The sequence below is a fragment of the Mobula birostris genome, chromosome 22 (genome assembly GCF_030028105.1).
Source record: "Mobula birostris isolate sMobBir1 chromosome 22, sMobBir1.hap1, whole genome shotgun sequence".
NCBI lineage: Eukaryota > Metazoa > Chordata > Chondrichthyes > Myliobatiformes > Myliobatidae > Mobula > Mobula birostris.
Genome location: NC_092391.1, coordinates 7,703,538 through 7,729,572, shown reverse-complemented (window position 1 = coordinate 7,729,572; position 26,035 = coordinate 7,703,538). Strand labels below are relative to the sequence as shown.

Sequence of the window (26,035 nt, the reverse complement as noted above, 5' to 3'; positions counted from 1 at the left end):
GTGAAACTTGAAATTCTTTCCCCAGGGGTGTTGTGAGGAATTAGCTTTGAAGTATATTTGACAATTTATTTGTAAGTGGAATCAAAGACTATAAAATTAATTGATGAAACTGTAGCTTAGCAATTAGCGTGACACTGTTACAGCTAGGGATGCTGGAGTTCAGTTCTGGCATCCTCTGTAAGTAAGGTTAGATACATATACTTTATTGATCCCGAGGGAAATTGTACATTCCTTTCCATGTGCAAGTGGGTTTCCTCTGGGTACTCTGGTTTCCTTCCACAGTCCAAAGACATACTGTATTGGTTAGTAGGTTAATTGGTCATTGCAAATTGTCCTGTCTAGGCTAGGGTTAAACCAGTGGGTTGCTGGACAGTGCACTTGAAGGGCCTATTCTGTGTAATATCTCGAAATGTCATAAAAGCTTGGCAATAGTATTGAATGGCATATACAAGTGTATAGGGCTTCATGACCCAATCATACTGTTATTTCCCATGTTCTTGTATTAGTTACATGCATTGACTAACTAATATGGGTGTTGAAGAGACTGGTAGAATTCAGTGTAGTGTCTTTTGGCAACCTTGCAAGATATTATCAGGCTCTCCGTGAGCAAGGTTGTAGGAAAATGTTTGCTTGCCTTTATTGCAAGAGGAACTGAGTTCAGGAATAAGGTTGACCTCTTGGCACTGTATTGGACTTGAGGCCTCACCTGCAGCTTTTGTGCAGCTTTGGCCTTTTCCGAGGAATCATGTTCTTAGCATGGAGGGAGTACAGCAAAGACTAGGTAAATTCTTGGAATAGCAAGGCAGTGTATGGGACAATGTTGGGTTGATTAGGCCTGTATTCACTATAGTTTAAAAGAAAGTGATTGGATTGCATTAAGATCTATAAAATCATAGCAGGTCTGATCAGATGAATGGAGGGTGTTACCATTAGCTCGGGAGTCCTGAACCAGGGATCACATCCTCAAGATATGGGGTGTACCAATTAGAACTAAGAACAGAAGAAATTTCTTCATCCAAAGGTGATGAGTACTGCAGAATGGAGTGAATATTATTAAGTGTATCCATAAAGAAGGTAGTTGTGTTTTTTTCCAAAGGGAGGAAGGGATGAATGGAGAAAGTGGGAACAGGGTACTGAAGTGAGCTATCTGCCATGCTTGTACTGAATGGTGGAGAAGAGCTTGCTCCTGATATTTTTTAATGTCACTAGATCTGGCGGTATAAATTTTTCCTTTTTCATCATTTCAATGATTTCATTGTCATTGTTATTTTGAGTCTAGAGCATTACAGCACAGAAACTGGCCCTTGGTCATCTAGTCTGTGCCAACCTTTTATTCTGCCTAGTCTCATTGACCCACATTTGGGCCATAGCCCTCCATACTCTTCCCACTATATACTTAACCAAAATTCTCTTAAATGTTGCAGTTGAATCTGCATACACAGTTCCGCTGGCAGATCGTTCCACATTCTCACTGCCCTCTGAGTGAAGTTTTCTTTCAGGTTCTCCTTAAATATTCCACCTTTCACCCTTTGTTGCCTCCTTTTTGCATCCTTGCACATTGTTTGCTCAGCTTTCTCCCAAGTTTTTAAAATACTAAAACAGTCTTACTGCCACTTTTTTTCATTGTGCATTCTCTAAATTGTGGACATGAACATTTAATTTGTTAATCTTGCAGAAGGTCATTTTTGATTTCCTGTGAGTTATAGTTGTGATGAGATGCAAATAACTTTACGATAGCGATTGATTTTCAGGAATCAAAGTATGTTTCTTAAAGTAAGATGTTACTTAAAAAAAAATCAGACACTGCTTTTAAGTGGGGTAGGTATTTCTTTTCAATACTTACAGAATACCAACTCTGATCCTTCCATAGTACTAACCTTTATTGTGAGAATTCAAATGAAGGCTTCAGTTGGAAGAAGTGTATAAGCTGAAATTGTCAGAAAGAATTGTTATGCCAATAGATTTATTAAATGAATCTAAATGAATATAGTACAGTATTTACATTATTTCAGCTAACTTGAGTTTCTGAAGCAAATCGACTTGATTGCAGATTCAACAATTTTTGCTGAATAAAGATATTTGGGCTGCAGTTTGCATTCACTGATCAGTGAGTTGTTCAATACTAAAACCCACCGACAGCAATGAATGTTTATTGCAACCTTTGGTCAAGCATATTCCATTTCTGGTACTCTTCACTTTTATTGTTTGTCCATTGTTTGATATTTAAGAAGGAGGGTCTGAAACAGAAACCAGAGTATACCAACAATTTTTTTAGTTGCTTTGAAATAATGCATTGACATATTCTTTAACTGATGCTTATGGGTAAATGAGATAACAATTAGGATTCTTTAAACAGCAAAGTCAGTGAAATTTAGATTTTAATGCATTGTGAATTTTGTGCTTGTAAGTTGTTTCAGGCACAATGCAATCCTTGTGTATTCCATATTTTAAAATGATTTATTCTGCGTAATTCCTCTATTATTCCTTGCATCTATGGAGCTATGTGGGGTAAAATTGTGGAATTTTTTTCATTAAATACATTTAAAAATTAATTTCTTTTGTCCTCAGCGAATACATCCATCACACAATTTTTCTGTTTTCACACCTGGTTTCTGATCACTCATGAGAATTGGTACTATGCAAGAGAAATTAAACTTTCGGTACAGTTATAATTGGTGTCTCTAAACAGTGTAATATTCATGAGCAGTAGCAGTCAGTGTAAACTTGGGACTGATTGCAAACATCAGAAAGATCTTTTTTAAAAATAAAACATGAGAACCATCAGCTGAGACCAAGGGGAAATATCATCTCAATATCTGTGTTGTCAAAGCCATTTAGAATACATTTCAATGAGAAACTTTTGTTTTACTAACAAAGTATAGGTTTTATTGGCAAAAGTCAGTTAAAGATGAGGCACAGCTCACTTGTCAACAGAATTTCATTGGAACTGTCTTAGAGGGAATGGGCTGGGAATTTGAAGTAATGGGTTCCAGTGGCAGAGACCATACTTGTGGTGAAGTAGAAGTCTCTGCCAGATGGTCAACTGAATTGTAATTTCCCTCTCTAACACAGAAGATTGAATTGTAATTTCCCTCTCTAACACAGAAGATTGAATTGTGAATTGAAAATAGTACATGAAAATTGCCAAGGTGGTATAGAATGTTCCCTTATGATTGCTGAAGGGAGGAGAGGCTGAGAGATGATGAAATTCTGGAGGTGGCAGATATGGCAGTAAGTGATATATGTATAATGCTAATGGGGTGGAAGTGAAGAGAGGGAATCCAGTTGTTTCTGGGAGGGAGAGGAAGCACTACAACCAGAAATGTGGGACATGGAAAGAAAAATGGTTGGGTACCCTGTTGTCCATGGTGGCAAGCATCTCTGATTGAGAAGAAAGGAAGACTTATTTGAAATGTTGGTATGAAGGTAGCAATGTTGTCTTTGGCACTGCTTCAGAGGCTATGGATGACTTGCAATCTTAATTTTCTGCATTCTGAGAAAGCCAGCATGGTTAATGTGGGGACATTCAGACACTGCCATGGTGGGCTGGATAGGGCACATTTGAGTAATTACGTGCGTAGTTCTGTAGTTACTTCTGCCATTTACATTTATTTTAGTGTGCTTACAACTTAAGTATTCTAGATTTACTGTTACCATGAGTGGCCTTTTTACATTGTGTACATCCACAAACGTCGATGACTGATTTTAACATTGATTTTATTCTTTTATTTTCTTATGGAGATGATGTGTTGTTTAAGTTCTTTGCATGTTGGGTGTTAGTCTTTTTTCATATACGGGGTTTGTTTTTGGGTTTTTTTAAATTTCGTTGTTAGGAGACGTACCTTGGTTAATAAAATGTACTTTGAACTTTGAAGTTGAGTCATCCCACATCACGTATCACACGGGCAGTGCTATTAGTGTCAGATCATCTGAGTTCCTTTACTATGAAAGTGTGTTGGAATTCAGATTTGCTCTTTGAGGATGCTAGAGTGTGACTACTCTTTGCAAGCTGCTCCCTGCAGGTCCACTCATTATTTCTATTATCATTACCTCAATGCACTATGATCTGATCTGTATGAACAGTATGCAAGACTAGCTTTTCATTGTGTCGATACATGTGACAATGATATTTCAATATTGTGAAGGTTCTGAAGTTCCAAATCCCAAACTTTGAATTAAATAGAAGTTGCTTGTAGCTGATTTCTTTTTAACAGGGGAAAAGCCATTAGTCATAGTCATAGTCGTACTTTATTGATCCCAGGGGAAATTGGTTTTCGTTACAGTTGCACCATAAATAATTAAATGGTAATAAAACCATAAATAGTTAAATGCTAATATGTAAATTATGCCAGGAAGTAAGTCCAGGACCAGCCTATTGGCTCAGCGTGTCTGACCCTCCAAGGGAGGAGTTGTAAAGTTTGATGGCCACAGGCAGGAATGATCTCCTATAACGCTCTATGTTGCATCTCGGTGGATTGAGTCTCTGGCTGAATGTACTCCTGTGCCCAACCAGTACATTATGTAGTGGATGGGAGACATTGTCCAAGATGGCATGCAACTTGGACAGCGTCCTCTTTTCAGACACCACCGTGAGAGAGTCCAGTTCCATCTCCACAACATCACTGGCCTTACGAATGAGTTTGTTGATTCTGTTGGTGTCTGCTACCCTCAGCCTGCTGCCCCAGCACACAACAGCAAACATGATAGCACTGGCCACCATAGACTCGTAGAACATCCTCAGCATCATCTGGCAGATGTTAAAGGACCTCAGTCTCTTCAGGAAATAGAAACGGTTCTGATCCTTCTTGTAGACAGCCTCAGTGTTCTTTGACCAGTCCAGTTTATTGTCAATTTGTATCCCCAGGTATTTGTAATCCTCCACCATGTCCACACTGACCCCCTGGATGGAAACAGGGGTCGCCGGTACCTTAGCTCTCTTCAGGTCTACCACCAGCTCCTTAGTCTTTTTCACAATAAGCTGCAGATAATTCTGCTCACACCATGTGACAAAGTTTCCTACCGTAGCCCTGTACTCAGCCTCATCTCCCTTGCTGATGCATCCAACTATGGCAGAGTCATCAGAAAACTTCTGAAGATGACAAGACTCTGTGCAGTAGTTGAAGTCCGAGGTGTAAATGGTGAAGAGAGGGAGACAAGACAGTCCCCTGTGGAGCCCCAGTGCTGCTGATCACTCTGTCGGACACACACTGTTGCAAGCACACGTACTGTGGTCTGCCAGTCAGGTAATCAAGAATCCATGACACCAGGAAAGCATCCACCTGCATCGCTGTCAGCTTCTCCCCCAGCAGAGCAGGGCAGATGGTGTTGAACGCACTGGAGAAGTCAAAAAACATGACCCTCATGGTGCTCGCTGGCTTGTCCAGGTGGGCGTAGATACGGTTCAGCAAGTAGACGATGGCATCCTCAGCTCCTAGTCGGGGCTGGTAGGCGAACTGGAGGGCATCTAAGCGTAGCCTGACCATAGGCCGGAGCATTGCACACCAGCTACTATATAGACTTAAAAAAGCCAGGTCTCAAACTAGTCTAAGATAACTGAAAGAAGGTCTATTGCATGTACATTATTCCCAAAGTGGGGTATGTGCAAGGAAGCTTGACCCTGTGTCCATTTGGGTTCATACAATCTAACACGTCACTAGTGTGTGCATAAGCATTTGGTAATGCTCTCTAGTATGCAATCATGCCATGCGTACAATTGACTGCAAAATATGTACACGAGCACCAAAGCCCTGGGGTTTAATGCATTCTTCCCTCTCTGGGATGTGCCGCACTCTGTATGTACTCTCTCTTGATTTCCAGACTGAGAAATATTCACTCATATAGGCTGACCCATAGTCTGGGCTCAGTGGATCCTGTGGAACTTTTAGACATCTGACTTTGGCTGCCTGAAGATAGCAATGTTGGATGGAAGATGGCACAATAAAAGAGATTTCTACTGTCCCATTAGGCTTTCTGAATTTCCACTGTTTGGGGTTATGCACTATATCAATTCAGTTTGACTTGGAACAGACTATTTATGCATTATGTAGTGAATTTCTCAGCCATGCAGGATGGTGAGAAAAATAGAAATGCAGAAACAATAACTTGGCACTTTTAAATGAAATAGTGTTATTTTAGGAGCTACTAAACAGTAAGTCCACATGGAAATTCAAAATGAGTTACTCTATAAAATAAAAGGGGGAGAATGTGGAGCTTGCTATCAGAATCAGGTTTATTATCACTAGCAGGGAGGCTGGACTGATGGGGGAGAAGGAAATAGAGGGCTCTGCCAATGAATTTAAATGAGAAAAGGTAAGTTTCAAGTAGATCATTAAGATGGGTATAGATCATTTGGTCTAACTTTAACCATTTTTGCAGCTGTATCCTCTGTAAAACTGAAATTAGAATCTGAAGAATGTTGTTAGATATGGGTATATGGGTCTTAAAAAGAATGCAAAAGCAGGGATGTTAATGTTCAACTATATAAAATGAAGTTCTGAGTAGTGTTTTGCTCACCACACTATAGGCAGGATCTGATTGCACCTGTGAGAAGGTAGAGGAGAATCACTTGAAAGTTGCCTGGTATAGAACGTTTGAAATCTGGGGTGCTCAGCTTGAAAGGGTAATAGAGAAAGGGACTCTCACAACAGTTATACAATATTTGGATGAATACCTAAAATGGTACAGTATGGAAAGCTATGGTCTGAGTGCTGGAAATCATCCTCTAGATTCTTACCACCCTCTGGGTGGACATTGAGCTGAATTGCTGACTTTGATGCTGTATGACTCCAAAGTTTTCTCTATTTTTCCCCTTCTGGCTGAATTTATATAACCTTTAATTTCACCAAAAACCGGCAAAGCGATTGTGTATAATTTGAGAAACAGACTTTTTTGGAGCCATAATAATCCTTAATTAATGTTTCCTTGCATGCTTGACCAAATTGACATCTGACCAAATTGAAACCTCAGCTGCTGCTGATGAGAATGTTCAGATCTGAACAACACACACAAAATGCTGGAGGGACTCAGCAGGCCAGGCAGCATCTATGGAAAAAAAAGTACAGTTGACGTTTCAGGCCAAAACCCTTCGGCAGAACTTTCTGTCTGAGTAGCCTCCAACGTGATGACATAAGCATCGATTTCTCAGACCTTCAGTAATATACCACCCCCCCCTCACCATTCCCCATCCCCTTTCCTCCTTCACTTTATCTCCATGTCTGCCCATCACTTCCCTCTGGTGCTCCTCCCCTCTTCTTTCTTCCATGACCTTCTTTTCTGTCCTCTTGGACTCCCCCGTTCTCCAGCCTGTATCTCTTTCACCAATCATATCCCCAGCTCTTCACTTAATTCCTTTCCCCTCCAGTTTCACCTATCACCCTGTGTTTCTCTCTCCCCTCCCCAACCTTTAAAATCTACTCATCTTTTTTTTTTCCTCTGATCTTGCTGAAGGGTTTTGGCCTGTGATGTTGACTGTACTTTTTTCCATAGATGCTGCCTGGCCTGCTGAGTTGCTCTAGCATTTTATGTGTGTTGCTTGGATTTCCAGCACATTTTCTCTTGTTAATGTTTGGATCTGAGCAAGATTGACCCAATTGACTTGCATTATTTTCTCCACTATAGAATCTGAAGCCAATAAATGTTGGTTTATGCTGAATAAATCTTGCTTGGATAACTTAGCTGCGTAAGATTTCATTGTATTTTCAATTTTCTGCTATTTTTTATATTTTCTTACAAATGAGAAGGGAACCATTAAATTCGTCTGAGCTCCCTCATCTATCCCATTCCCTCGCCCTTTCCTGTGTAACGTATTCTGTTTCATTTCTTTCAACTCCACCCTGACTCTCTTGCCGTCCACTTACATGGTCAGGATTCGGGGTTAACCTATCAACCATCAGGACTATGGGATGTTAGAGGAAACGAGTATAGAATGAAGGAGGTTGATAGAGGTGTACTGATGATAAGAGGCATAGATTGAGTCAAGAGCCAGAGACTTTCCAGGGCAGAAATGGCTAATATGAGGAAAATAATTTTAAGGTGATAGGAGAAAAACTTGGAAGGGTATGTCAGAAGTAAGTTTTTTTTGAGAGGTGGGTGTTTGGAACGCCCCACCAGGGTAGATAGAGGCAGATACATTGGGAATATTTAAGAGACTTTTTGATAGGTACATGGGTGATAGAAAAATAGAGGGCTATGTAGGAGGGAAGGGGTAGAATGTTCTTAGAGTAGGTTAAAACGTTAGCACATCATCATGGGTGGGTGGGGCTCATCAGCCTTGGATGGCAGCCTGTCTAGGAGAAGGAAAACTGATTTTAAACCTCTGCTGCCTTGTGGCCATTCCTACCCATGGGAAAGGCTTCGTGAGTAAACCCCGAGGAAGAAATCTGGAGCCGGGGTCCCTAATGCAGTTTAATATTGTTTACACCTTCACTCTGGCAACCTCTGCGATGACACTGGTGCCAAGCTGTATTGGTGCTTACCCTTCCCTCGGACTACATCAGTGATATGGACGGGGGATCCCGCTGCATGGTCAACATCCAGTTCTTCAAATTTTCCTGCCCAGGATTGTGCCCTGGGAGGACATAGTCCATCAGAGGCACGAACTCATGATCTTCTGGGATCAACAGCTGCCTACTGTGGGTGAAGGGCCTATACTGTTCCATTTACTGTCAGTGGGAAACCCACATGGTCAAACAGATAATGTCCAGATTTCACAATCAGAGTTGAACCTGGTATCTGGAGCAGTTCTACCTGTTGTGCCACAATGGTCTGACATTGTAATCTTGTGCGCACCTTGTGCTGTTGGTTGGGTAGTTGAGGATCATGTATTTACTAGAATTTGAATCATATTTATGTAAGATGCAAAGTATCCAAATGGGCCAATCCATTCATGCTAAATGAAAAAGCATCTAGTGCTTTCCTGGTGTTTATGGTGAATAAACTCTTCTCAGGCTTCCAGCCGGTAAGGGTATTGGTAATAACCGACGTTTCAATGAGAAACTCCAGCACCTTCAACATGAAGGTGGTGGAGTTTGCCGTCAAAACGTTGGTTATAATCAATATCTGTACCCGGCTGGAAGCCCAGGAAGAGTTTATTCCTTCATGCTAACCTTTTTCCTGCACTTGAATCCCTACTCAGCTTTTCATATATTAAAATCCATCAATTTATTCCTTTGTTCATGTTTTTTGACCTTTTAAATGTATCTGTACTATCTCTTTCAACCTTTTCTCATGGTAGAAAGTTCCACATTTTATCACCCTTTCATAAAGAAGGTTCTTCTAGCTAGAACACACTTACAGTATCATATTCAGTTCTGGTTGCATCATTATAGACCATAGAGTATAAATATAAGAATATCATAAAAAAATAAGAAGTTAAAGTGGGGGAGGAGGTGCAGAGAAGATTAGAGAACATGCCATTGAGGAAAGGTTGAGCATGTTTGGGGGTTTTCCTTTGGAGTGAATGAGGATGAGAGTTAACTTGATAGAAGTGTTTTAGAGGCATAGAGTGTCGACAGCCAATGCCTTTTTCAAAGGGCAGTAGTGGCTAACATGATAAGATATCATTTTAAGGTGATTGAAGAAAGTATGGGGATGTTAGAGATTTTTTTTAATGGAAAAAGCACTACATGTATGGAATGCACTGTCAAGAATTGTGATAGAGGTGATAGAGACTCTTGGATAGCCCTCCATTTTTCTTTCATCCATGAACCTAGGTGGGAGGGGATAGATTGATTTTGTAGTAGGTTAAAAGGTCAGCACACCATCGTGGGTCAAAGAGCATGTTCTGTGCTGTAGTGTTCTATGTTCTGAATTCCCTACTGATTTTTTTTTAATAGACCAGACCTTTCTAACAAGTATCTATAAATACTGTTTCAAATATTCACTTGTCAAATTAACTCCGAAGTTTCTACCATCAATAGGCATCAGTCTGTGCTATCTTGTTGACAAACCATTCCTTCTACTTTTGAAAGACCTTTGTACAGTAGCAGATTTCAAGAGGATGATCATTTATTGGATTTTCCTAAAATAAGCTTTTAATGTTTCCTACTTTGGATGAGTTAAAATGAGAAAATCCTTTTCAAGAAGAAATGAGTGCTAACTTGAAGTTTTTAATTAGCCAAAGTCCTCAGTCTCTGTCAATTTGGGCTCAGAATAGACATAAAGCTTATGTTAACCTTTTGATCTCACAGAGGGATACAATTTCACACCCTTTAAGTTGAGGCAAAGCTGTTGGAAAATTTCTCATGTTTTGGCTCTGCTGTGATCATGCAGCAGAGATTTCTGCCTGAAAGTTTAGTGATGAGATAACATTTTTCCTTTCATTGTAGATAGACTACTACAGATGACCTATAAGCAAGTCATTCTTTGACTTTCAAATCAGACCCATACATGTGAGAATAAAGCATGTAGAGAATTGTTAACCTAAAGGCTTGAAAGGCCATCATCAAACATACTAGATGGGAAAATTCAGCTAAACAGCATGTAAGGTTTTCTAGTGCAGTTTTAGTTTGGGAGCAATGTCCTTAGTGAGCTCAGTATTTGTTGCAAAATAAAATTCCTCATTAAAAACTTGAAAGAGATTGGAGAAATTTCCTGTAGTGAGTGGAGGGTGTGATTAATACTTGTGCTTCTGCATGCAATGCCCAACCTTTTGTATTATATGAATACAGTTTGACTAGTTGATATAAGTTATAGTTCCAAACCCACTTTAGCAAATTGTGCAAATTAACAACAATGAATATAATGTTTGAAGTGTGTTTTGGAAAGTTGCTGGATTTTCATAAAAGCCCATATGTATCTGAGGTATCCTTCAGGGAAGGGAACATGATACTCCTTCAGTAAGACTTTGAAGTTTCATCACTGTTCTTCCGTTACAATAGAGAATATAGTTCAAAGAAGAGTACATCATTAGCTGTAAAGCATTCTGAGGTGCCTGAGGTTGTAAACCTCTCCCCAATATTGAGCACATCTACACACAGCACTGTCACAGAAAAGCAGCATTCATCATCATCATGGACCCCCACTTTTCCAGGCCATGCTCACTTCTCACTGCTGTCATCAGGAAGAATATACGGGAGCTTCAGGACATACGCCACCAGGTTCAGGAGCAGTTATTGCCCTTCAACCATCAGGCTCTTAAATCAGAGGGGATAACCTCACTCACTTTATCACTGAGCTGTTCCCTCAACCTCTGGGCTCATTTTCAAAGACTATTCATCTCACGTTCCCTAATTATTGCTTATTTATTATTTTTTCTCTTTTTGTATTTGCGCAGTTTGTTGTCTTTTGTAAATTGGTTGTTTGGTCCTGCTAGGTGCATTCTTTCATTGACTCTCTTGTGTTTCTTGGATTTGATGTGTATAACCACAAGAAAAGGAATTTCATGGGTGTATATGGTGACGTATTTGTAGTTTGCTAATAAATTTACTTTCAATTTGAGAAAAACAATTCTCATTTGTTTTGTACTGTACAATTGACTTCAATATCTGCATTTGAATAATTGATGCATTATTAAAAGAAGTGTGGTTTAGTAAACTAATCTGAGGAGGAGAGGAAAATGGAGGTGAAAGAGTAACATGGTGCTGGATTCAAAAAAATGTGAGAAAGTCTTAAAGTGAAATGTTATATTGTTCATTTGGAGAAAAAGAAGTAAAACGTATAATTGTTTAAGAAGCATAATGAATGCTTATGGCTAAAAGTTAAAAATATTGGTAATTTAGAAAACATAAGGCAAAAGGGTTAGATCTGCTAAAATACTTGAGAAATTATTAAACATGAGATTCTGCAGATGCTGGAAATACTGAGCACCAGATAATTCATGAGGAACTTAGCAAGCCAGGCAGTGTCTATGGAGGGGCATAAATAGTCTGTCAGACTGAGACCCTTCATTACCATGAAGTGGTAAATGAAACTTTTGAAACTAGATGTGGAACTGTTTTAAATCAATCAGACCTTTTTTTAGAAAGAAGTAGTAGAACACAAAGAGAATAAATCAGTGTATTCCAATGACAATTAATATAGTTTATTGAAGAAGTGAGGGAATAAAAATCAAGCAGTTCTATTGTCCTCAGAAATACGAGGGGTGATTGATAAGTTCGTGGCCTAAGGTAGAAGGAGTCAATTTTAGAAAACCTAGCACATTTATTTTTCAGTATAGTCCCCTCCTACATGGTTAGTCCAGCAGTCGTGGAGCGTACGGATCCCTTCTTTGTAGAAGTGGTCCACAGCAGAGGTGATTGATAAGTTCATGGCCTAAGGTAGAAGGAGATGAGCTAAACAGCTCTCATTACATGCACGTGCAGTTCAACTCTTTGCGTGGTTATGCAGAAAGTTTGAAGTTTCTCCTCATCTCCTTCTTCATCCCCTGCTGTGGACCACTTCTGGAGGTCCAAGACGCCGACTTCTACAAAGAAGGGATCCATATGCTCCACAAACGCTGGATTAAGTGTGTAAATGTAGGAAAAATAACTGTGCTAGGTTTTCTAAAATTGACTCTTTCTGTCTTAGGCCATGAACTTATCAATCACACCTCATATAACTTGCAAACAGAGGGCTGGAGATGAGCTTGCCCAAGGGGCAATAGAGAGTAAACTGCAGAGCAAGTGGAGATGCAAGAATATAAGAAATAGAAGCAGCAGTTGGCTATATGACCTTTGAGCTTGTCCAGTCACTCAATAGGATCATGGCATATTTAGTCCATTAGATTGGCTTTATTTGTCATGTGTACATCAAAACATACAGTAAAGGACATTGTGTTAATGACCAATGGAGTCCAAAGATATGCTGGGGGCAGCTGGCAAGTGTCACCATGCTTCCAGTGCCAACTTAGCATGCCCACAAGTTACTAACCTTATTAACCCATACCTCCTTGAAATGTAGGAGCAACTCTACGTGTTCCACCGGAGGCTGTGTGGCACGGGTTCCAGGCTGGAGTTGGTGCTGCCCCAGTTTTCACTTGGCAGAGGGGAAGCTGTATTGTGTTTGACTGCAGACTGCTGCAACATTCATGGACTTTTTTTGTGTGACTGTATTTTACTGATATGTGCTTGCTGTCTTATATGTGCTGCAGTTCTTGTGCTGTGTGTGACTGTTGGTATTTATGCACCTTGTCCTCTGAGTAATGCTGTTTGTTTGACTGTATTCATGTATGGTTGATTGACAATTAAACTTGAATTTGGTCACAGGGAGAACATACAAATTCCTTACAGCAGTGGGAGTTGAACCCTAATCACCAGTGCTGTAAAGCAATACACTAGCCACTGCAATACCATGCCACCCTATAACTCTTGACTTTATTTCCAGTCTTGTACTCATTCCCCATAATCCCTAATGGTCAAAAAATAAATTAATGTTAGTGGTGAAACTGATATCATAATCTATTATTCATGATGGCAATTTTGAACATTTGGAGATATTTGGAATATTCAGGGCCATAAAATGGGGCTTTGCTAAAGATGAACTCTATCTTTCTTTGTTTTAAAAGAAAGGCTTTATAGGTAAAAGTAAATTCAGTGCTGTTTTTCTGAAGGTTGGTGCAAATGTGTAGGTACACAGTATAGTTAGCAGGCAGTGATGGGCAACAATTTCAGACTTGCAGGTATTACTTGAACTGAATAAACTAGGGTGTATATCCCTGGAATCAGTGAGAATGTAGTCTCATTAGCTTTTACAGTAAAACTGTGATTAGTGATTAAATTACTGAATAAGATTCAAGATTTAAAGATTCAAAAAACTTTATTGTCATTCTAACCATACATCAGCTCTGCAGGGCAGAATGAGACAGCGTTTCTCAGGGGCAGTGCAATCATAACAACAAATGCAACACTAAATAATAAACATAACAATAAATAGTAAAACACAACAGCCACATGTCAGTTAAAATCGGTTATAAGTGTCCAGTGCAAGTTAAGTGTCCAAAGCAGAGTCAGGTGGAGCAGCTATTTAGCAGTCTGACTGCCTGTGGGAGGAAGCTGTTTAGTAGCCTTATGGTTTTAGTTTTGATGCTCCTGTAACGTTTGCCTAATAGCAGAAGAACAAACAGTTCATGGAGAGGGTGTGAGGGGTCTTTAATGATGTACCGTGTCTTCTGGAGGTATCGACTCTGAAAGAGGTCTTGGACAAGAAGGTAGGGAGACCCCAGTAACCTTCTCTGCTCCCCTAACCACCCTCTGCAAGGCTTTTTTGTTGACAGGACTGCAGCTGGAGTACCAGGTTGTGATGCAAAAGGTCAGCACACTCTCAACCACGCCTCTGTAGAACGTAGTTAAGATGTTAGTGGGGAGTGATGCTTGTTTAAGCTTCCTCAGAAAGTGCAATCTTTGCTGGGCCCGTTTCACAATCCCAGTGGTGTTCCTGGACCAGGTGAGATTGTCCGAGATCTGCACCCCAAGGAACGATGTTTTCCACTCTGTCCACTGTGGAGCCGCTGATGCTGAGGGGTGTGTGCTCAGGCTGAGACCATCTGAAATCGACGATCATCTCCTTGGTTTTGGTGACATTAAGCATCAAGTTGTTATCCCTGCACCAGCTCTCTAGGTGTTTGACCTCCTCCCTGTACATAGTTTCATCATTTTTGCTGATGAGCCCCACCACTGTGGTATCACCTGCAAATTTAATGATCAGGTTCTCCTTGAATCTGGCTGCACAGTCATGTGTTAGCAGTGTAAACAGCAGTGGGCTAAGCACACAGCCTTGTGGGGATCCAGTGCTTAAAGTGATAGAGTCAGATATGTTCCTGCCAACACGGACTGACTGTGGTCTCTTTGTCAAGAAATCCAGAATCCAGCGACACATGGCAGTGCTAAGGCTAAGCAGCGACAGTTTCTCCACTAGTCTCTGTGGGATGATGGTATTGAATGCTGAACTGAAGGCAATGTACAGGATTCTGGCATGTGTCTTTGTTGTCCAAGTGAGAGAGAACTGTGTGCAGTGTGGTGGATATTGCGTCCTCCGTAGAGCGATTTGGACGTTAAGCAAACTGTAGTGGATCCAGTGATGAGGGGAGGCTGGCTGTGATAGGAGGCTTGACAAGCCATTCAAAACATTTCATCACCATGGTAACTGAATACTTTGAATTTATTTTACTTTTAAATAAAGTTAGTAATGGATTGCAGTAAAACATGTATCTGAAGTATGGATGCTCTTTATGGAAGGAAATCTGCATATTGAGCTGGACTTACAGCAGTGTGCTTGACTCTTGTCTAGTAAGCTCGTCTAGTACCAAACCATTAAGACAGTGCTCTGACGCCACTATCACCATCACTTTAATTACAAATGTTAGGTTTATCAGTAATAGCTGTGTTCTGTAAATGAAGAAATGTATTTTGGATCATGCAATCTATTAAGGATTTGAGCAGGATATAAGAAATAAAAGCAGGATTCAACCATTTGGTTCCTTGTATCTGTTCTGCCATGCAATAAGATTATTGCTGATCTTGTACCTCTGTGCCACTCACCACATTACTCTTGACTCTATTAATATTCAAATGTCTAACAGTCAGTCTTGTCCCTCCGAGATGAGCCTCCATTGCTGTCTTGTGTGGAGAACTGCAAAGATTAACTGCCTTCAGGATGAGGATATTTCTGAATGGCTCACTCCTTTGAGTCTGTGACCCCTAGTTTTAGGCATCTCAGAAATGGAGAGCATCTGCATGTGTGACTTTCAAATTTCAATATGTTTCAATAAGATCATCTTCCAAGAGATTATGTGCCCTGTCTACGCCATCTCCTCATATGAAGATCCCTCAGTCCCAGCAATCAAGCTGGTGAATTTTCCTTGCACTTACTCAATTGTAAGTCCATCTTTTCTTGGGTACGGATAGAGGACCTACATGCAAAATTCCTGGTGCAGCCTCACAGGAGCTCTGTGTAATTGTAGCATTGCATTTCACTCTCACACTTAAATCTTCTTGGGGAAAAATATTAGTCTGTCATTTTTCACCTTAATTCCTTGCTGTAGCTCTGTGTTAACATTCAGTGACTTGTATACAAGGTCAAGCCAGGTCTCTGAACACATCACTTACCATTTGATACTTGATTTTTTTTTTCTACTGAAGTGATGCATTTTTCTATATTGTGTCTGTATGTTTCCTGAAGCCTCTTTGCAGCCTCCTCTCAACCCCAATACCCTTTATTAATATTAGTAGTCTTGGCATTCATTAATGTAGAATTTCTCTGCATCACCCTCATCAGCTAGAGTATTCCAACTTGAACCATTTATTCCTCTTTTCTAACAGATAAACAGACCATATTAGATAATGTTATCCTTAATTCTAAATGCACTGATTTTATTTAATAATGTATAACACTGGTCATTGCTATTAAGAGGGAAAGTACTTAGAGTACAAAAATATTTTAATACAAAAGAATTAGAGTATGAAGGTTGTAGCAAACATATTGTGCAGTAGTATTATATCAATTTCGTGAAGAGTAATTTTAGTTTGAGACAAAAACAAAATAAGAAATTTAATTAAAATTATAAAATTGCTGGTAGTGAATTGGGAAAAATTGTGGTGTATTAGTGGCCATTATAGTGAGTAGATAGTTGAAGGAAAATACTGTGCAGAGGATATTTATGTGGAATATATCATTAAGGCAGAGAAAATTGCAACTTAAAAGAAAATGAAATTAATTTCAATGTAAAGGAAGAGTATGATATACTATTGAGTGCTCAAGCAAAGATAATGGATTGAACGTTGCCTGACTGTAATATCTTGTGCCATAGTCGGCAGTTGTGAATTTTGCTAAGTTAATCTAATTTAATATTGTTAATTTGAATGCAGCTATAGATCAGCAACGATCTAATTGAATAGTGGAATTTACTAATTGGATTGTATAAACTTGCATTCCTGTATTCCTCTAAAATGTGAAAATATTGTGACTTTTATTTGGTCTAGTTTGGATAAATTGTTCTCATCTTCCTCACAAGCGACCTAAACTAAGTAAATATCATTGATCAAGAACTTCAATACAAACCTTGGGCTTTTGCTTGGATGGAATGTGATTAGTACCTATGTCAGTGAGGGATCTCAAGGTACAGCCAACGGTCGATGGTTTAATTTGAAAAGTTAAAACTCACCGACAGCGTTGAATGTTCATTGAAGCCATCAAAAGAGAAAAGGTACTTCATGGAAAAAACAAATTTTCTTCTCTTGATTCAGATGTTTAGGATACATTAATCTGTCAGTAGAACTGCTGAAGGTCATAACCTTACAGAATACTTAAATATTGTAACACTATTATGGTATCATGAGGATAGTTAGTATGATATAAAAACTGTTTTGAAGATATAAATACAGATTTTAAAAAATGCAGGTCATGTATTACAAACAATGATAATGCTTCAGAAGTATTTTGTATAACTGTTTGTATAACACTTGTATATCTTACAGTCTAAAAGTTCTGAATGCAGGTCTTTCCAAATTGTTCATAACATAGCTTGAATAATGTGAGCAATGATACATAGTGATTTCAAGATTTTTTTCTCAAGTATTCAGTAGTTGCTTTGCTAATAGTCACCATCTTTTGATGGGCCTATGCAGTTGTTCTCTGATGGTTGGCATCATGCTTTGGTGAGAATTGAGATAGATGAAATCTCGAATAACATGCAATTGTAGCACCTCACTTAATAAGCTGTAGCCCCTGGAAAACTATGTCAAATACTAGACATTATTCACTGCGAAAACCTGATGGCTCTTCCTTTACCACCACCAAGTTACAGTAACCTACATCCTCCATCAGTGATTCCCAAGCTTCCTTACTATAAGGCAGGGATTCCCAACCTGAGACCACAGACCCCTCAATTGTATTGGTCCATGGCATAAAAAAAATTGGGAACCTCTGCTATAAGGTGTCAGATATTACAAGAACCAATTCTTGGGAGCAACTTCTACTTTGAAATCTGCTGGTTTAGTCAGTGCCCAATCCAGAAACTTGGATATTCTTTTCTTTGTGTATAGGCCATAGGATCAGCTGAAACAGTCTGCTGAGATGTCTTTGGAAGCATATCTCAAACCTATTAGCTTCATGCACATTGTTGGAAAAGTAGCTGTTTAAGCAGATTAATTTAAATTTTTGAATGAACTGATGTCAGAAAGTTTGATGTATATTTCTTAGTGTGTTAGTATGCAGATAGTGATGTTAAAAACTATTCTATTGCACAAGACAGAGGAAAACGGCACTTCATTGTAACACTTTGATATTCTGAACTGTATGAGTTAGATTTTGCTACTGGAATGATGACAGACAGAATTTGTTGTTAGGCTGCAAAACACTTTTTGAAATATACACATGATTAGTCTGATGCAGAAATTAGAAATTGTACCTTTTACCGTATAGTATTTACAATCGAAATTATGATAATCGCAAGTATTTGTAAACTTAAGTTTTCTTTTTTAAAAAACTTAAAAATAATGCAGAAATAGGAATGAATCTTTAATTGCGTGCTTAGCTATAATTTGTTCATTCATCTATCTAGACCGACAATGTGTGTAGATTGCTATTCCTTCAGTTATTATTTCAGAACTGTTTTCAAATAATTTTCTGATATTTTGTCTTCTGCATTAACTTTTGTATTTTTTTTTCTCACACTGTCAATTTTTGTTCCTGGTTTGCTGTATAGAAATTATTAATGAGACTGCCTAAATAGCATGCTTAATGACACGTCAGTTGCTGGATGCCAGGCAATCTCTACAACTGACACCCAAAAAAGAACCAACTTAAGAAAATGGGAATCTATGCTACAGAAATTGTTAGATCTTTATTGATGGTCTCTGTAAAGTCAGCGGCAAGCAAAATACCATTGCTTTGTGGAGTAGAATAAATGTGAAGGTTTAGTATTACTAAAATATATTTACTGAAATTTATTGATTGGATTTGCTTTTTAATAATTAAAAATATAATTATTTTTCTGTGTCAATCACTTCTAGGTTGAATAGGATCTGCAGAGTAATAAAATACTTTTGATATTCTATCTCAAAAAATGTAGTGAATAACTCAATACATGTTTCATTGTTTTTGACTCCTTTCAAAGTCACTGTCTTAAAAAGCAAAAGTAAACCCATTCTAGTTCCTTGTTGAGACTTGGTGAAAGTGAATTTTTAATTCTAAGAACTCAAGAAATATTTTTATCTCCTTTTTGACCTCAGAAACCTGATTTTACAAAAATATTTGTGTAGGTTTCAGCTCCAGGTATACATTTTATCCTAAAAATCAATAGTATCAAAACGAAGGGATGACACTTGCAGTATTATTTCACATTTAGTGCTTGTATCTATTTCAAAATAAAAAATCTGTGATCTAATAAGTTTAGTTGAAATTAAAGGTTACCTCTGTTAAGGTTTATTATAGATTCAAGAATACAAATTGTTACAAGAGCTCTGAACTAAAACTGGAACTGATATAAAAAGAGGTGGCTCATGAGACAAAGTTGAGAAATATCATTACTTATTTAAAACTCAAATTGTGAGCTAGGTACTCAATTTAATTCAGGAGTTAATATTATAGCAATATGACTGATCTGGAGTTGGAGTAGCTGCCATATGTGTTGCCTCTGTACAATAGCTTTGATTTCATAAAACATTTGTATTATCATATTTTCATATAAATTACAGTTGTAGAGAGCGTAACTGACAATTCAGAGATTTGAGTTCCTATCCCATCATGACCCCTGTGAAATTTAAATTCATTCAGAATATAAAAATAACTTTTATATAAGACTGCAATCTTATATGATTGTCATAAAAATTTTTCACTTGTCTTAAAGGGAGGGTATCTACCATCCTTGATTCTACCAACACTACTTGGCTCCAGTCCTTTAAATGCTCACTGATAATTGCCTTCATCAGTGCATCAAAGTGCCTAAAATCCCAGAAGTTCTCTGGCATCCAGCAATAGGAATATCACTACAGGAACATTTTCACCAGAAGAACAAAAGTAGATCAAGAAATCTCACCTTCTCTAGATTGACTAGGAAGGGGCAAATAAATGCCAACTCTGCCAGTGATGTCCAAATCCTGAAAAATGAATATAGAAAATAAGCACAGATTAAAATTAGGAATTTTGACAACCATTAGAAGTTTGAATTTGTTGTTGTATATACTCATGACAAATACTTTTAATTTTGAGAAAAGGACAAAGCTTTAACTTTTTTTTTGCCAATGGGCGTCACATAGCATAGTGGTCTGTGATGGTGTAACTTTGGATTTGTGAGACATCAGCTGCAGAATGTATGATCTCCACCTAGTTACCTTGTTTCAAGTTAATTTCAACTCTGGTGATTTACTTATTTTAAATGGATAATTTTACTTTTATGGACAATTTTATCTGTCACTCTTAAATCTATTAAAATCTCAAGATGGTTCTAATTATTCATCTTAGAGCATTTAATATGCTACCTTTATTTACAATTAGATTTCTACAGCATTAAAACAGGTTATTTGGCTCAGTGTCATACTGACCATCATACCCTGTCCATACAATTTCCATTTGCCCTACTGATTCAAGTGACTGTCCAGATAGCTTCTAAATTTCATTATTATTTTAGCATCTTTGGCAGCTCTTTCCTGATACCAACTGCCCTTTGTGTGAAAATTTTGTCCCTCAGATCTCCTTAAGCACCTTCCCTTTTGCCTTAAATTCATGTCTTCCAGTTTTGACACCCCCACCATGGAAAACAGACATTGGCTTGTCTACCCTATCTATGCCTCTCATAATCTTACGTAGTACTATTGTGTAACCTGTCAGCCTCCTTTGCTTCAGGGAAATTTCCATGTTCTATCATTTAAAATGTTTCACTTAAATAGTGGATTTGCTGATATTGTCTTGGATTTTTGCCAGTGCTGTTCTAGTTGGAGAATGATATTGGCCAGTTCTTGAAAATGTTACAGCTAGAATAACTGGTTAAAAATGTACCATCATTTTGTAATACCATATGGAACAACGAATAAGTTTTCAACTGCTTGTTTAGTTTATCTTGTTATTGTACTTAGCATTTATATTTTAGAATATGGTTGTAGAAGGTCAATTTGGTGGATTTTGGCTAACTGTGCCGTTGATTAATAGGGGCAGCGGCTTATTTGGGACAATTTTTAAAGAACAAAAACAAATTGAGAAAATAGCTGGGATTCCCTTTGTTTATTTGAGACACTGTGCCACTTAATTGGGACAGGAGGCTGTTGCTGAACAGTTTCTAACCAGTCGCATGCACATTGCATGGCTGTTAGACACTACACTGAGCAAACAGTTTTTAAATAGCATCAGTTGTGTGTCTTTGTGTTCAAAAGATAGCAATTTTTGTCACTGGTTATTGAGTAATACACTGTAAATCAACTTAAAATGTTTTACTCATTGCGGCTTCAAGCATTCAGGCTTGGAGATGTCAGAAGCAGCCTGAGGTGTAAATGAAACAATTTCAGTACTTCAACTAGTTAGGAACTGCAAAGAATTGGAATGTATTGACAATCATCTTGGATGTTACAATGAAAATGAAAGTTTGGAGGATACATTCTTTGAAAGCATTGTTTGAAGGCAGTCCATTATCTGTACTCACAAAAAATGCTGGTGAATGCAGCAGGCTAGGCTGCATCTATAGAAAGAGGTACAGTCGACGTTTCGGGCTGAGACCCTTTGTCAGGAGTAATTGAAAGAAGAGATAGTAAGAGATTTGAGAGGGGGAGGGGGAGATCCGAAATGATAGGAGAAGACAGGAGGGGGAGGGATGGAGCTAAGAGCTGGAAAGTTGATTGGCAAAAGGGATACGAGGCTGGAGAAGGGAGAAGATCATGGGACAGGAGGCCTAGGGAGAAAGAAAGTGGGAGGGAAGCCCAGAGGATGGGCAAGGAGTTATAGTGAGAGGGACAGAGGGAGAAAAAAAGAGAGAGGAAAAATAAATAAATAAATAAGGGATGGGTGTCCCATTCTGATAAGTCTATCCACAGCCTCCTCTACTGTCAAGATGAAGCCACACACTCAAGTTAGAGGAACAGCACCTCGTATTCCGTCTGGGCAGCCTCCAACCTGATGGCATGAACTTTGTCTTCTCTAACTTCTGGTAATGCCCCACCTCCCCTTTGTACTCCATGCCTTATTTATTATCATTTTTTTCTCTCTTTCTCCCTCTGACCCTCTCACTATAACTTCTTGCCCATCCTCTGGGCTCCCCTCCCACTTTCTTTCTCCCTAGGCCTCCTGTCCCATGATCTTCTCCCTTCTCTAGCCTCGTATCCCTTTTGCCAATCAACTTCCCAGCTCTTAGCTCCATCCCTTCCCCTCCTGTCTTCTCCTATCATTTCGGATCTCCCCCTCCCCCTCTCAAATCTCTTACTATCTCTTCTTTCAATTACTCCTGACAAAGGGTCTCAGCCCGAAACGTCGACTGTACCTCTTTCTATAGATGCTGCCTGGCCTGCTGCGTTCACCAGCATTTTTTGTGTGTTGCTTGAATTTCTAGCATCTGCAATTTCCTCGTGTTTCCATTATCTGCACTAGTTGTTTATGCTGATTTTCTTCATTTATAGTCAATCAAAAGAACATGGCAGTGTACACTGCATTAATTCCTCTAATTATTAGTAACTTAGTTTTTTAGTACTGTAGTAGTTTTAGTAGTGTTCTGTATTTCATTTAAATACATAATTTATTACTCAGTTAAATGGTAGTTGGTCTTTTTATACTTTTTAACTACTTCTATTTATCTTCGGCTAATTAAGACAACCTCTTAATTGGGACAAAATATACAGGTCCCAATGTGACCCAATTAACTGGAATCCACTGTATTAGTTTAGGAATAAACCTGAATTTAATTAAGTGGGATTAATGTATACATTCTTTTTGACAATAAGGGTAACTGTGGATTTTATATTCATTTTGTTGATGTGCTAATGGTACTATAAACATGCAAGTTGTTGTAGCTATAGTACGTTTTGAGCAATGATTGTATTTTGTAAACTTCCAGTGAAGAGTTTTGTAGTCTGTAAATTACAGGAAAGTATATAGGGCAGCTTAAGTAAAACTTAATTTCTAATTTAAATGCACGAGATAAATGCGTTCTCACATTTATATAGTGCATTTAAATTAGAAATACAGCACGAGATCCATTAAGAGAGTGTAGTCAAAGAAAAGGTGACATGTAACTTAATTCTTCAACCTGTTATGTTGCTGCTGAATTAAATTAATGCAAAACAGTTAATCTTGTTAATCAAACCAAGAAGCAAAAAATCTACAGGAGTATTCAAGATCTTACTAAAAGAACTTTACAGTTGCAATTAGTGGAAATTAAAGTTGATTATGAATAATTGCAAAACACTCAAATTCGAAGGAAGTTACTGATTTTCCAGAAGACAAAGGTTATTATAGAAAAATAAAGTTTTGGTTTAGGGCATTACGTATTGGTGCAGGTAGAAGGTTGATTAGCTAATGTAAATGGAGAATAGGCATAAATGTGTATTTTCTGGCAAGATATAATGAGTGTGTTACACTCACTGGTGTTGGGGCTTCAACTTTTGCAGAACAAGTGCTAAAGGTGTAGTTGCTGAATTTGTTGATAGATGGATCAGAATACAAGCTCTGAAGGGGTTATAAGGAAGGTACAAATGGACATTGATGGGATAAATAGAGTTTTTGTAGACCCTCCTACTTAATTCTCAAGAATTAAGAATCATTAATTCTTGATGTTAAAGTATCTTTGTACCAGATCAATTTGCATTTCCATTGTGAATGGCAGATAAAGATATAGGCTGAGCTTTTTATGACTAATTTTTACTCCTTATTCTTAGCCAGCATTCTATTAACTTCAATTGCTTTCTCTACCTGCTCAATCTGGCATGCATTTGCTGCCTCATTTAAATCATCTTGAAAGTTCTTTCCATCCTCTTCAATAAATTCTGATCCACCATGGTGTTTCTGGATTTCAGTGTGGCATTCATCTCCTCGGTCTAAATACACCACAGTGCAACTGGGTGTTGGACTTTCTAACCAACAGACCTCAGATGGTCAGGATGCACAACTGTTGCTCTCTCCCCATCATCCTCAACACAGGTGCACCCTAGGGGTATGTGCTGAGTTCCTGCATGACTGCACAGCCCAACACCCAAGTAATCTCATTGTCAATTGTGCTAATGACACAACAGTAGTGGAGCTTATCACCAACAATGATGCGATGGCCTACAGACAGGAAGTGAAGGTGTTCAAGGCCTGGTGCCAGGCAAATAACCTCTTCCTTAGTGTCAACACAGCAAAGGAGATGGTTATCAACTTTGGGAGAACTTGCACGACTCACAACCCTCTTTATATTGGCACACAGTGATGGAAACAGAGAGCAGTTTCAAACTCCTGGGAGTGCACATCTTGCGCAACCTCTCATGGTCCCAGAAAACATCCTGCATAATCAAGAAAAGTCACCAATGCCTCTACTTTCTGAGTATATTGAAGGAAGTTGGTGTATGCACATCAATACTCATGTCCTTCTGCAGATGCATGATAGAAAGCATCCTAACGTGCTGTATCACTGCATGGTACAGATGCTGCAATGTGACGGACATGAGGGCTCTACAATGGGTAGTGAAAACTACCCAACCCATCATCACCACCAGCTTACCCGCTATCAAGAACATTATATACAGAAAGGTGCTGAAAAGAAGTCAGCAACATCATGAAGGATCCCACCCACCCTGCTCGTGGACTGTTTGTCCCACTCCCATCAGGTTATGTAGCATCCATGCCAGGACCACCACACTACTTTTTAGTAGCCCAGGATGCAGATCATCACTACCTTGGGGATTCAATCCTAATTATTTGTCCAGCACTTTTACTTTACTAATACTGATTTCCTTCAGTTTTTCTCTTTCATTAGTCTCTGTTTCCCTAACATTTCTAGGAAGTTATTTGTGCCTCCATTAGTGAAAACAGCTATTTAATTACTCTGCCACTTCTTTAAGTTTTTTTGATTCCATCTATGCATTTGAAATGCGGCCTGTGATTGTGTCAAGGCAAAATTAACCTGTGGCATTCTGTCCATAAAACCATTAGTTGCTTTAAATACTGTTAATAGATGTGGCCCAGTATTAATATATGCAGAGCACTTTTAGTTATATCCATGGAATTTGAATACTTATTATTCTCACATGCTGTTACCTGCCACTGAGTCAGCTTCCTAATCAAGTGAACTATTTGCCTCTAGTTCTGTGAACTTTAACCTCAGCTAACTTACTGAGGAGAGAACTATATCATTAACCAGTGACTGTAATTGCCAGTATTTGAGTAGTTTCATGAGAATGAGATTTATGAAGTCTCCAGAAGAAATTATAACAATTTATTTAAGGGCTCTGAAATACAGAGACAGCTGAGAAATATTGACTTGAGGCAGCTGAATGGTTAATTTTCTTCTCTTGTCATGACAGCTTTGAACATTGTGGATTTATAGACAATAGACAATAGGTGCAGGAGTAGGCCATTCGGCCCTTCGAGCCAGCACCGCCATTCACTGTGATCATGGCTGATCATCCACAATCAGTATCCAGTTCCTGCCTTATCCCCATAACGTTTGATTCCGCTACCTTTAAGAGCTCTATCCATTTCTTTCTTGAAAGCATCCAGAGACTTGGCCTCCACAGCCATCTGGGGCAGAGCATTCCATATAGCAACCACTCTCTGGGTGAAAAAGTTTTTCCTCAACTCCATTCTAAATGGCCTACCTTTTATTCTTAAACTGTGGCCTCTGGTTCTGGACTCAACCATCAGCAGGAACATGCTTCCTGCCTCCAGCGTGTCCAATCCCTTAATAATCTTATATGTTTCAATAAGGTCCCCTCTCAGCCTTCTAAATTCCAGAGTATACAAGCCCAGTCGCTCCAATCTTTCGACATATGACAGTCCCGCCATCCCGAGAATTAACTTTGTGAACCTATGCTGCACTCCCTCAATAGCAAGAATGTCCTTCCTCAAATTTGGAGACCAAAACTGCACACAGGACTCCAGGTGTGGTCTCACCAGGGCCCTGTACAGCTGCAGAAGGACCTCTTTGCTCTTATACTCAGTTCCCGTTGTT

At 38.8% G+C, this 26,035-nt stretch overlaps 1 protein-coding gene and 1 long non-coding RNA gene across 3 annotated transcripts in view; one reads left to right on the top strand and one right to left on the bottom strand.

Annotated features, from left to right (window-relative positions):
• Positions 1–26,035, top strand: part of LOC140186079 (nuclear receptor subfamily 6 group A member 1) — a 316,148-nt gene that overhangs the window by 82,256 nt on the left and 207,857 nt on the right. The window lies entirely within an intron of this gene.
• LOC140186080 (uncharacterized) overlaps positions 1–26,035 on the bottom strand; it is a 51,965-nt gene that overhangs the window by 4,175 nt on the left and 21,755 nt on the right. Inside the window, exons 2-3 of the long non-coding RNA XR_011882778.1 lie at positions 19,949–20,009; positions 1,878–1,927 (exon numbers count right to left, since the gene is read on the bottom strand). This is a non-coding gene — a long non-coding RNA (uncharacterized lncRNA). The remainder of the gene's footprint in view (positions 1–1,877; positions 1,928–19,948; positions 20,010–26,035) is intronic.